Here is a 12,597-nt window from a genome sequence, read left to right as displayed (position 1 = left end):
ATGCATCATGCAGGCTCATGTTCATGGCTGGCAAAAAATGTGGTGGTGAACACATTGAAAAGTAGTATTTTGTTGCTGAGAATTACACATAGTGTTACCATGCTTTTTTTTTTTGTATCTCTTGCAGCTACATGGAAATAAATAGAAGACATAACTTTCAGAGCAACCAATGTACAATTGAAAAATAGAGTACATCTTCTGTTTTGAAGATACATATGAAATAATATAGATTTCATTGTCACTAAATACTATCAATCAAGGGTCAAAACACTGATTGTTTTTTTCTTTAACCCCTTTTTCTTCCAGTTCCTAACTCAGCAATTATGCTCTGTACCAAATGGCTCAAATGATACGCTTAGTAAACTCATTCCGTCCCCTGTCTGAACATGCAGCAAAAAAGATATATACACCTCAAAAAGAGGTGTTTGCCAGCCTGTATTTCATGTTATCTGTAGTTCTAGCAATCAGGTGTCTTGGAGATCCACATAGAGAGAAATTGACACAAGCCAATTGAAGTCTGCCCCAAACCCCTCTCTACTGTTTGCTGGAAGCTGTTCCTGTCATTTTCCTCACACAAACTCAACATGGATTCACTCATTTAAAATAACAAGCAAGTTTTTAATGTGATTATAACCACCCTGTTTTAAAGACATGGGATTGAACATTTTGGAAATATTATTTGTATTAGATGAGATCTCTGACACTGACAATGGAAAAATATTATGGATTCATTAATGCAAGCACAAATCTTTTCCCAAACAATTTGTTGATATGTTTCCCCACAATAAGCATTAAGTGGTGCTCCAATTTTCATGTTAGTTCCCTGAAATTTAGTGGCTATGTTAAAACGTATTTGTAATGACATCTAGTATATTTATATACATATAAAATATGATAACATTAGACTAGAAATGAGTTTGATTTAGCATATGAAAAAGAAGAATTTAAAATTACATTTAGTTCTCAAATTTTAGAACATGATTAGAAAATCACTAGCATATGTGCTTTACTGAGCTAAGAATAAGCATAATTATTTGTTATGCTAAAATTACTTATTCATTACTCTCTTAAATCATAGAATGGTTTGGGCTGGAAGGGACCTTAAAGTCCACCCAGCTCCATACCCATGCCCTGGGCAGGGCTGCCCCCACCAGCTCAGGCTGCCCAGGGCCCCATCCAACCTGGCCTTGAGCACCTCCAGGGATGAGGCACCACAGCTTCTCTGGACAGCCTGTGCCAGTGCCCCACTGCCCTCTAAGTGAAGAATTTCCTCCTAACAACTCACCTAAATCTTCCCTCTTTTAGTTTAAATCTGTTCCTCCATGTCCTATTGCTTTAAACTATATAAAAAGTCAGTTTTCCTCCTGTTTATTAGCTCCCTTTAAATACTGGAAGGCTGCAGTAATGTCTCCTGGCAGCCTTCTCCAGATTAAACAAGCCCAGCTCCCTCAGCCTTTCTTCACAGGAGAGGTGCTCCAACCCTCTGATCATCTCTGCGGCACTTCATTGGACCCTATTCAACAGCTCCACATCCTTCCTGTGCTGGGGGCCCCAGAACTGAATGCGGTACTGCAGAAGGGCCATCACAAGGGCAGAACAGAGCAGGACAATCCCTTCCTCATCATGCAGTCCACCTCTCTTCTGTTGGTCTTTGGAGTTGTAAGCACTTTTGTACTTATCTGAGTCCTCAGCGGCAATAGGACACAACTTGAGTGCTTTAAGAAGGAATCAACATTTCTATGAGCAGGGTAAGATCATAATGGATAATGTCTTGTGATTTAAATTCTTACTGATTACTTTTGACCTTCCTGGCAAGAAGTCATCTTGCATTTTGGAGATGCAACCCTCTAATAGAATTTCACATTTTGTGACTGGCTCTTAGGTGAAAATCTCAAAACATTTTATTCAGATGGACGAATATCAATAACTTGGAGGTGTAGCTCACTTGCAGGAGATGCCTGAAGTTACAGTCTGACCTAGGCAATTACTTTTCTAACACACATGAGCATTTGTTCCCATTTGTTTTCAGCTGTTGTTTCAATGAAATCATTTGGATCAAGCTGTGAAGTCTGCATTGCCTCAGCTTATCTGACGTCTCTTTTGAAACCATTCTGTAGATTAAGTCACTACAGCTCTTCCTGCCACTTAAGTTCTCTGTTGTGCTTTATTTTCACCATGCTATCACAACAGAAGTTGCCTTCAAAAGCACAAAGATATGTAGTTAGAATTATACTCAGATTTAACTTTTCCTTCCATTTTCTTGTCTTTTTTCTTCTCTAGAGGAGCATGAAATTTGTTTATATTGTTTGAACCTAACACTGCTTTCCCCATAGAATCTTTTTAACATGATAGTTAAAAGACTTTTGTGCTTCAAATCAAACAAGAAGTGCAATATTCTGTGAACCAGTTGTTACACACAGATTTTTATTTCACCACAGTATCGACTGCTAGAAAAAAAATAATATATATATATAGGTTTCCTATCTGAAGAGCAAACAACTTCTTAGCTGCTTAAGCAGTTGATTTTCTCTCCCACAAACTTGGGGAGACAATATTGTGATGAGGATATGCTCTTGCCAAATATTCTGAGAATAAAGTTTTAAATAAACAAGGAAACAAAAAACAACTTAAATGATTTTGAAAAATGAAAGAAGGGGAAACTATTTTGAGATAGTTATGAGCTGTGCAGAAACATAAAAAAAAATGGTATATTTTCTGGGAGACAACCACTTATAAGCAGGATGCCGGAAACAAGCTAAACAGCAGGAGTTCTGGGGACATTTGCATTAACTGAAGAAGGGGTATGATCAAACAAGTCACAGATGTCAGAATGTAAAAAGAAAAAGGGAGAAAAGTGTCCACTTGTGATAGCCTTGCAGACGTAACCTGCTGTCCCTGCCACTTCCAAAATACAACAGGGGTTTGTTAAGCTTTCCTTTGTGAAACAAGCTCTGCCATTACATTTATGCTTTATATTCCAACCCACTCTCAGTTCCAAAGCCTGACACTGTTTAAATTCTTTCTCTCATGGCATTCTTCCAAAGAATCAGAAAGAACAGGATTGCTTTCATGAAGTCAAGAAATCAATATGGTCAGTGAGAAGCAGAAAATGATTGACTTTAAAGACTAGGAGAGAATCAGAGTTGTAGTGAAGGGCAAATATGGCTGCTGCCAGTTTTGAACTGTGTGATTAGAAAGATTGAAGGACTTCATACTCATGGAGGAAAATGGATGGCAAAGAATGGTGATATTATTTTGCTTGGGTTTAAGTGACTGTAGGATCAGATCTATACTAGTGAAAAGGTGGATTTATGACCCTTGTGGACTTCTGATGGAGGTAAATGATGAAGTAATTTTTCTTGACTGGCTCCTACAATGCAAGTGTAGACAAAGTCAGTGTCCTCTCAACACTGAAAGTAAGCATGATTTCCTGACAGCAGGGACTGCTGTTTTCCAAATCCACCTGCAACTCTCTTGACTTCTACAGTATTTCAGTTTGAATTGGAGCATATAGAACTGAACATCATAATATCTAGGAAAATATTATTAATATTCCTCCAGCAAAATATTTTCCATTTCACTACTTTCTGTCCATGTCTTCATCCCCTTTACTATTTTGATGATATTTCAATTATAGCTATTTCAGCACTATTAATGTTTTCAGTGTGCTCACTTGCAGTGACATGTCAAGACTTTTGCCTGAGTAGATACAGCTAATTTAAAACTCAAAAAATGTATCAGACTCATGCAAACTTTCCCAGTGTGACTTGACTTTCACAATTTCAGTCTGCTATTGTGCTGACAAATTGCACGGTATTGTTTGGTTTCTCTGGACTTCCCTAATTTTAAAGACTGGTGTCATTGAGTTTTCCAGTGTTGCTATATATCTTACTGTCTAGTGTGTAAACAAATGCATTCCACTGTGTGTTAAAAACTTTTAGGCATCCTAATCATGAGATTATTTCATGATGACAATTGACATCTTATTCAATTTCTTTCCATTTATTTTAGAATATTTTAACATACCTCGAGTATTGTGTTCAGTTTTGGGCCCCTCACTACAAGCAAGACATTGAGGCCCTGGAACATGTCCAGAGAAGGGCAACAAAACTGGTGAGGAGTTTGGAGCACAAGTCTTATGAAAAATAGCTGAGGGAGCTGGGATTGTTTAGTCTGGAGAAGAGGAGGCCCAGGGGAGGCCTCATTGCACTCTTGAAGGGAGATTGTGTTGAGGAGGGGTTTGGCTTCTTCTCCCAGGTAACAAACAGGACCTGAGTAAATGGCCACAAGTTGTACCAGAGGAGATATAGGTTAAACATAAAGAAAAAACTTTTTCTCTCAGAGAGTGGCCAGGCACTGGAGTGGCCTGCCCAGGGAGGTGGTGGAGTCGCCATCCTTGGCAGTGTTCAAGAGGTGTCTGGATGAGGAGCTACAAGATATGGTTTAGTGGCTTGTGGTAGCAATGGTAATGGGAGGATGGTTGGACTAGATGATCTTGCTGGTCCTTTCCAACCTTGTGATTCTATGATTCTATGAAATATCTATCTATCTATCATAATATTTTTCCTTCATGCACCTAGGGAAGCTAGTGTTATCTGTTTTAAATGTGAGGAAACTAAGACAGACAAGTCAGAATAAAATGAGACATCTCACAGTAGGATTTCTCAGGAAAAGTAGCAATTATTTACCTTAAATTTATTAAAGTTTTCCTTACCATATTCAAACTGTTTATTAAGAAAAGATTCTGAGCAAGGATCTTGTCATCTGCAAGACATTGCTTAAGAGAGTATACAGTTACCTTCATGATAATCCTCACCATAACATAGAGTTCTGTTGCAGCTGCATGTCATATATTTTTACAGGAATCAGCTCTGAGGCATATCCAGACAAGTCCACGGAGCTTGTCTTCCTGTGTAGTTTGAAACCTTCAGAGTGAAAGCATAAATAAGAACATAAAATCCCTGTATGGTTTACAATTGTTGAAGTTATTTGCATATTTGTGCTTTTATTTGAGTGGAAATTGTTTGCATTAAAAATTGAGGTTTCTCTCTATATGAAAAGTTGGTGTATTGGCTAAGCTGATGTGGAAGATGTAGCTCTTCCAGGCATCAGGTTCTAATTAGAATAGAATAGAACTGAAGAGAACAGTTCTGTTGGAAGGTACCTTCAGATATCATCTAGTCCAACTGCTTGAACTCTCCAGGTTTGACCACAATTATATTAATGAGCCTGTTGACCAAATGTATCTTGAAAACTGAAAGACACAGGGCATCAACCACCTCTCTAGGAAGTCTGTTCCAGTGTTTGACCACCATCATGGTAAAGACATTTTTTTCAGTGTACAGTCTGAATCTCCCTGGCTTCAGATCTATATTGTTCTTGTCTGTTTTATCATGGGTAACCAGGGAGAAGAGACTAACACCTTCTAATTCCTAGTCTAAGGTATTTTTTTATACTCTGAACAGAAGGATATGCAGCAGAACTTGCTAATGACATAGTCCTGACAACTTACATATGCTGGAAAGAGTAGGATTTGAATTTTGGGGCTAGTGCTTTCTTCCATCTACTAAAAACTAATTTTTATTCTGAGAAAAAAGAAATTATTTTGTTAAATAACTAACAACTAATAAACTTAGATACCATGGTTTTTTATTTGTTTGTTTGATTGTTTGTTTGCTTTGAGTGTTTCCACCTCCTGGCTGCAAGGATATTTCATAGTGAGCTCCTTGAGAACAACATAAGAGATTGCTTTCCTCCATTGGTGACATTTCTGTCAATCTTTTATGCTTCATTCCATATCTCATTCTCTTGGTGTTTTACTGCTGACTGAAGTATCTTACTGATACTAACCACACTTCTTATAACTACAGTAAATTGTGAAAAAAAATCTATGAAACATGATTGGATTTCATAGCTATGAAATTAATGTGAATGGGAAGAGAACCCAGTTTAATATTTATTGTGTTTTCTTAATTAATTCTCTCATGACAGTGCTTTGAAAAATATACTTCCATTTGAATTACAATAGTTGTTTTTTTTCTTCAAAATAATTTCAATTCCCAAGGAAAATGTTAAATATCTTAGACTCCCCCTCCTTCTCTGTAATTTATAACGCTGGATAGACTGAGAGAAATTTGTAAGCTAACAAGTACTAAAAGGTTGATCTGAAATGCAACATCTGTCTCTCTGTTAAAGGGCTTGTAAGGGTAAGATATTAATAATCATCTGAAGTTTAAGACTTTCTATTTTATTAAAAAAAAGCCACCCAACAATGATAATAACAACAATTACAGTGTAATTACATGATCAGTGGGTGGTTGAAGAGAATTTTTATGTTCCAACTGTATTCAAATTTTTAATTTGATTGCACTTTTGATATTAACATCCCAAATAAGCTAGATACATTTATTTTCTTTTTACTAGTTGTGGTGTTACATTAGCAGAAAGAGCACTAGGTGGGTTTATTAGTTTTGTTACTAAGGATATATATTTTTAGACAATCTATAGATTGATTCTGAAAGTATTTAATGTCATAAACCTCTTATGCCAAGAAAACAAAACTGAAGAGGCTGTTGGAATCATGTTTTATTAATTATTTATTATCCTGGTCTAGTGGTTAGTGACCCTGCATGTAGCAGGGAGGTTGAAACTAGATGATCAGTGTGGTCCTTTTCCACCCAGGTCATTCTATGATTCTATGATTTCAGGCAGATAGGTAACTAGTAAAATTTCAGAAATAAGTAGCACTTAAATTCAGTGCTTTTGAAAATTTCGTTGAATGCATGTCTCTAATTTTAGACACAGAAATGTCCCTACAGATACAATCCCAATAAATATTTTGCTTTGATGACATTTCTCATTTTCTTTACCTGGTAGAATCTCTTCTTGTGTGCTTTGTGTTCAATTTAAAACAAAATATTTAAGTTGTTGATATTACAAGTTGCAAAAGTTTTTTAAAAGAAATAAAAAACCTGTGTAACTGAAATGCATGCAGCCATGAATCTCAGTATTATTACAAAAATTTATATAAGATATTTTCCAGCTGTATTACGCATATTTTTTTTAAATCAGACTACTGTTTCTAGGACTGCTAGATTTGAATTAGGTTAAACGTGGTCAGATTCCAGTCTAGAATTTCTCAGAAATCTCAGGAAAACAATTTTTTAATTAAAGGAAGCTCAGATAAGGTTTCTTCCTGAAGTGAATATATTTTTTTTATATCTTTTTTCTTTTTTAATATCAAATATATGAATTTTTGAATATATGAAGTCTGCATGCTTTTGTGACACAAAAACCTCAATATCTCTTTCAACACTCAAACACGTGGCTTGAGTAATTACTAAAGGGATGATGGGATACAGTGACCAAGTATTTGTCCTTATATCATTTAAATATTTTAAATTGTCACTCTGATGGTCTTGGGACTAGTGCATTGTCATATTTAGTGAATGGATGAATAAAATGTTATAATGCTTCTCATTTTCAGCTGAAGAATGCATTCTAAATTGCTTTCACTCTCTGGCCTTATAGCTTACGAAAAGGTAAAAATAGGATTAAAAAGGATAGGAAAGAGGGGACAATGGTATCTTCTGCTTTAATTATGTTTTTTCTTTCAACTTTTTTGCTTAGTAACCTAATATTATAGGACTACAAAGACCTAAAGATTTTCTGTGATGCTATTTTGCCTTTAGTTATTCAGTATGTTGGTATAATGGGATGAATCCGAAACCCAAAGGCAGGGTTTCTTTAATGAAGGCTTACCTATATAAAGCAACACAAAGTTTAAGGAAGTGGTAGTTAGGTTTTATTGTTGTTGTTATTGTTTGATGTGTGAAATTCCAGTTGTATTTCTGAATTACTTTTATTCCCAGCATGCAATGTTTGTTATAAACTGTATTTGAAGGACATAAATGAATATAAGCATCTGTGATACTATGTTGAAGTGAGCATTCAGTGGTATTTCAGGCCAACAGTAAGAACATCTATTATGTGTTGTTTTGGTAATTCCCTTACATAACTAGAAGATTACTTCATTTTCTCATCTCAGAAGCTCTATATGACATTTTCTAAGAATTAAGTGGACTTCTGAGGATTCCTGCAGTCTAATTTAGTTTGTTTTTACACTTTATCATAAAATATATGTTTTCTACTTCCATTTAGTAACCTGAGAAATGTCGTATTAAAGGCAGACTGATAGCAGGGATGGAAACTGTCTTTTGTCTCTGGAATTGTTCTTTTGCTTGATACAAGGATCAAAAACTTCTATTAGAGGAGATGCAAGATCCTAAAACAGACCAGCTATCATTGCAGTACCCAAATACATTAGGTAAGACTTAGTATTTGAAATACATCTTTGCTCTAAAACTGCTAATAAAGAGGTCTCATTATATTTGGAAATAATGCTGTCATGAATTCAGTTTAGCAAAGCAAACCTTGCTTATTATTAGAAATGCAGAAATGTTATCTCTGAAATTCACATTTTAAACAAAATCTTCTTGGGAGTACTAGTGCAGCTAAAATACATGATGATGATGTGCATGAGAAAAAAAAAAAGTTCTGAGAGTTGAAAGCAGCCTTTCATGATATTTTAAAACAAATGGCAGTTTAAAAACTACAATGTGTGTTCTATATTTTGAGGGACAGGAAAAGAAAGGAGGAATACAGATGTATATTAGAGTGCGTGGTACAATTTCTCTCAATAGCCATACGATGTCATTCCTTTATTCATGTTGTATGAAAGGTATAAGTAAGTTTTAGGTAAGATCACATTCTTTTCATATGTTTGTTGCTCTTCCAGTGTGTTTTGCTTTTAATGGCGCTCATCCTTGCGCTGCATTGATGTGCTGAGAGCAAGAAGAGGTTATGCCCTTTAACATTTTTCTAGCAGTTTTGTTGACAGTACCTTCTGCTCTGAAGTAAGTGTGTTCTTTAATTTTGGTTCAATGTTTTCTTCAGATATCCATGGTACTAGCTGAAAGGATTGTGGGCTTCAGCCACACAGAATGACTTGTCATTGCTTCACTGTCAAAATCTACAGCGTTCTCTAATCCCATGTAGTCAAAACCAACTGAGCTAATAATGACAGTATAATCTGGTTTTTAAATTTATTTTGACAGAACAACTATAAAAAGCTTCAGATGAATATTTTGGAAGGTACACCTGAGGAGGTGAAGATAATACAGGGAAATGAAGTGACATGGTTAAGAGTGGAATGAGAGAGCGTTGTTTTTTCAGGTCTTCAACTGAAAGAGGATGCATGAACAAATTTTAGTTTAGATTCAGTTCTCATAGAGATCTATAATCCAGAACCCATTCTGATGCTCCTGCATTTTTTATCTATTTTTTCCTGTGTTTTTCTTTCTTATGAGTCGTCGATATTTCAAACATGCAGGTTAGATAACAGGAAAAAATATTGTGTATCCTTGAATTTGTATATTAAGTAATATGTGAAGAATGAATCCCAAAGGAGCATTCAAATACTAAGAGCATGTAAGATTAGGAATCATTGAGTCATTTCTGATGTGATCATATGGCTTTGGATGTTTTTCCATTTGTATTTTTCATGGGGGTGATGTCAGCTTGAATGTAGTTATATAAAAATGAAATAACATACATTAGTATATTTGGTAGTGTATTACAAATTTTTAGCTATATCAGAGTATCTTTTCCTTTTCAAGAATGCATATTTTAGTCCAATTATAATAGCTGTTGGTCTTAATTAATTTGTTTTAAAACAATATGCTGGAAGAGGTGCTGATGCAATGTGGAAGTTGCAAATATGAATCCAAATTTGTTTAACCTATAGACAATTAATGATGTGATGACAATAAGATGGAGTAATTGCTTTAGTTTGCTAATTTACATAGTTTAAGCAGGGCAGCCTCTAGACTTTAAATTAGTAGAATTAGCACAATGGTTGCTTTTTAAAATGGAAGGTTGCATAAACTCACAAGGCATGTTATTCTTGTGAGGATTGCATAGATTATATTATTTTTTGTATTTTTTCAAAAATTACTCCCTATAAATACTGTGTCGAATTATGTTAAATCTGCATTAATATATTTTAAATAGATATTTTTATTTTTTAATAGCAAATAAAAAAATAAAGATAGATGTAATTTTTGCATTAAAACTCATAAATTTACAACAGCTATTTCTGATAATGTTTTCCAGTATGTCAGGAACTGAAGTGTTCTTTTGGTTTGGAACACATACAATTAATGTACTCCATTTTCTCTCCCCACACTGACGCAGAAATCTAAACAGAAGCTCTATTCTTAAACATCTAAAGTTGTCAGAGTTCCTAAAATGCATCTTTTCTTTTGTATCTTGCCTCTTCAGGGATCTATGAAATAAAACAATGGAACTTTATATTAGTTTAATTGTTCAGATATTATGAATAATCTAACGAATGCATTTTGTCAGTTCACTTTGGTATAAACTTTTCCATGACATCTGGACAATGATCTCCACGTCAAGAGGTGGGTGTTTTCCCTTCCCTTCCCTTCCCTTCCCTTCCCTTCCCTTCCCTTCCCTTCCCTTCCCTTCCCTTCCCTTCCCTTCCCTTCCCTTCCCTTCCCTTCCCTTCCCTTCCCTTCCCTTCCCTTCCCTTCCCTTCCCTTCCCTTCCCTTCCCTTCCCTTCCCTTCCCTTCCCTTCCCTTCCCTTCCCTTCCCTTCCCTTCCCTTCCCTTCCCTTCCCTTCCCTTCCCTTCCCTTCCCTTCCCTTCCCTTCCCTTCCCTCATTCTCTCATTCTCTTTTTTTTTTTTTTTCCTAACCAGCAAAGCATGAAAATAACCTTAATCAGAGTATGTTGCTCTCAAAATACCTCCAGAGATGGATGGCTACTCATTACAAAAGTGATCAACCAAGAAAGGACAAATAACCAGGTGGAAAGTAACTAAATCAAATTATTCTTGTGGTTTGATATAAAATGGTTATGTCAGTTTCTTTTTTTGATACTTTACTAAGACTGAATCATTTTAATAGCAAATGATGGATGAAATATATTCAAAACCTCAGTAGCCTTAAATATGGGGGATTTCAGTTTTTTTTATTTTATTCCAAAGGTTAATTACTGTCATGCGTTTCCAAAGTTCTTAGTTATCTCTTTAATGTCTGGCACTTGTTCAAAAGACCGTTCTTTAATAATTTTTCTAAAACAACCTTTCCTTCCATCCACCTTTTTGGCAGTGTTGTGTCTTGTAGATATACTTTGTTAGAGAGTTGCAGAGGGACATAGTAAAATAGAAATGACTTGAGTTTACCACACGTGAAAGATTTTCTCAGTATGCATGAGTGTGTATTACATGTGTGCTGTGAATTAGTAACAAAATTTTATTATAAAATATTGACTACAAAATTATAGGCTGCTTCTCTCTGATTGAGACTGGAACTAGATAAGTCAATCTCATTTTTAATTACTGTATTATAGAATTATTTCTGTGGGAGTAAATGGGGCAGCAATGAAAATGTTGAAGGTCATTTGTCCAGGAGATCTTGACAACTGATCAAAAGTGCTTTATTCTTTGTTTTCTCTTGCCACACTATCTTTAACATCAAAAAGAGGAGAGAGCCTGTAAAAAAGTTGGACGAAGGTTTTAGTGAGAAGTTCTTTTGAAATGTTTCTGCTGTGATATTTATATTTCTTGATAATAACTGCAAATCTGTTTAAGAATTTGCAATGGATTTTTTGTTTTGTTTTGTTTTTCTGATAGATATTTGTGTTTTGCTCAAATAATGCTTGTCAAATGCCTTCTGACTTCCATTTGTTCAGGCTGATGGAAGATGAATTTCATGGGCAACGTTTGCCTAGCAAAGACACTGTAACAGCAGCTGTGAAACAATGGGTCACTTCCACTGGTGCAGATTTTTACAGGAGTGACATGCAGGCTCTTTTTCATCGCTGGTAAAAGTGTATAGGTAATGCTGGTGACTATATTGAAACAAATTGTGTAGCTGAGAATTTGCTCTATCACATAGTGGTACTGTGCTCTACATTGATTATAGTTTCCATGGAAACAAATAGGAGGAATTAGTTTTGGAGGAACATACATATATAGCTCTGAATATTTAGATATGTCATGGTTTTATGATTTTTGGGCATCGGTATTCCACATCATAGCATCATGTAGTGCACTGGGAGTTGAAAAGTTAATACTCCAGTTCCGGGCACCTGTTTGGAAGAGAAGAAGAACTACATACCCCAGAGGACTTTGCGTTCAGAGAGTGAATATAAGCTTTCGTAGATCACCGGACCTGCCCTTTTTTGGCTCTCTCTCATCCCTGCTGCTCAAACCTCAGTGCTATGGTGAGGTCTTCAGGTTTTTTTTTTTTTTTTTTCAGACACCCTCTTTCATTATATTTGATTTATTAGCTCCAATTCTAATTACATTGTATTATATTGTACTATAGTGTGTTATCTTGAATTCTGATATCTTATTTAGTAAATTAGATTGTTTCTCCTCAGATTGTTGCCACTGCTTTGTTTTAGGTCCCATCTCTCCACTCTTTTTTCCTTATCGCCTTCCAGGGTGCAAATCTGTGGGTCTCTCTGCCGCACTAGTTACAGAACCAAGCCAAACCAGCCCATAAACCA

Source organism: Gallus gallus, chromosome 2 (genome assembly GCF_016699485.2).
Source record: "Gallus gallus isolate bGalGal1 chromosome 2, bGalGal1.mat.broiler.GRCg7b, whole genome shotgun sequence".
In the NCBI taxonomy this organism is placed as follows: Eukaryota; Metazoa; Chordata; class Aves; order Galliformes; family Phasianidae; genus Gallus; species Gallus gallus.
Note: the sequence above shows the minus strand (reverse complement) of the source record.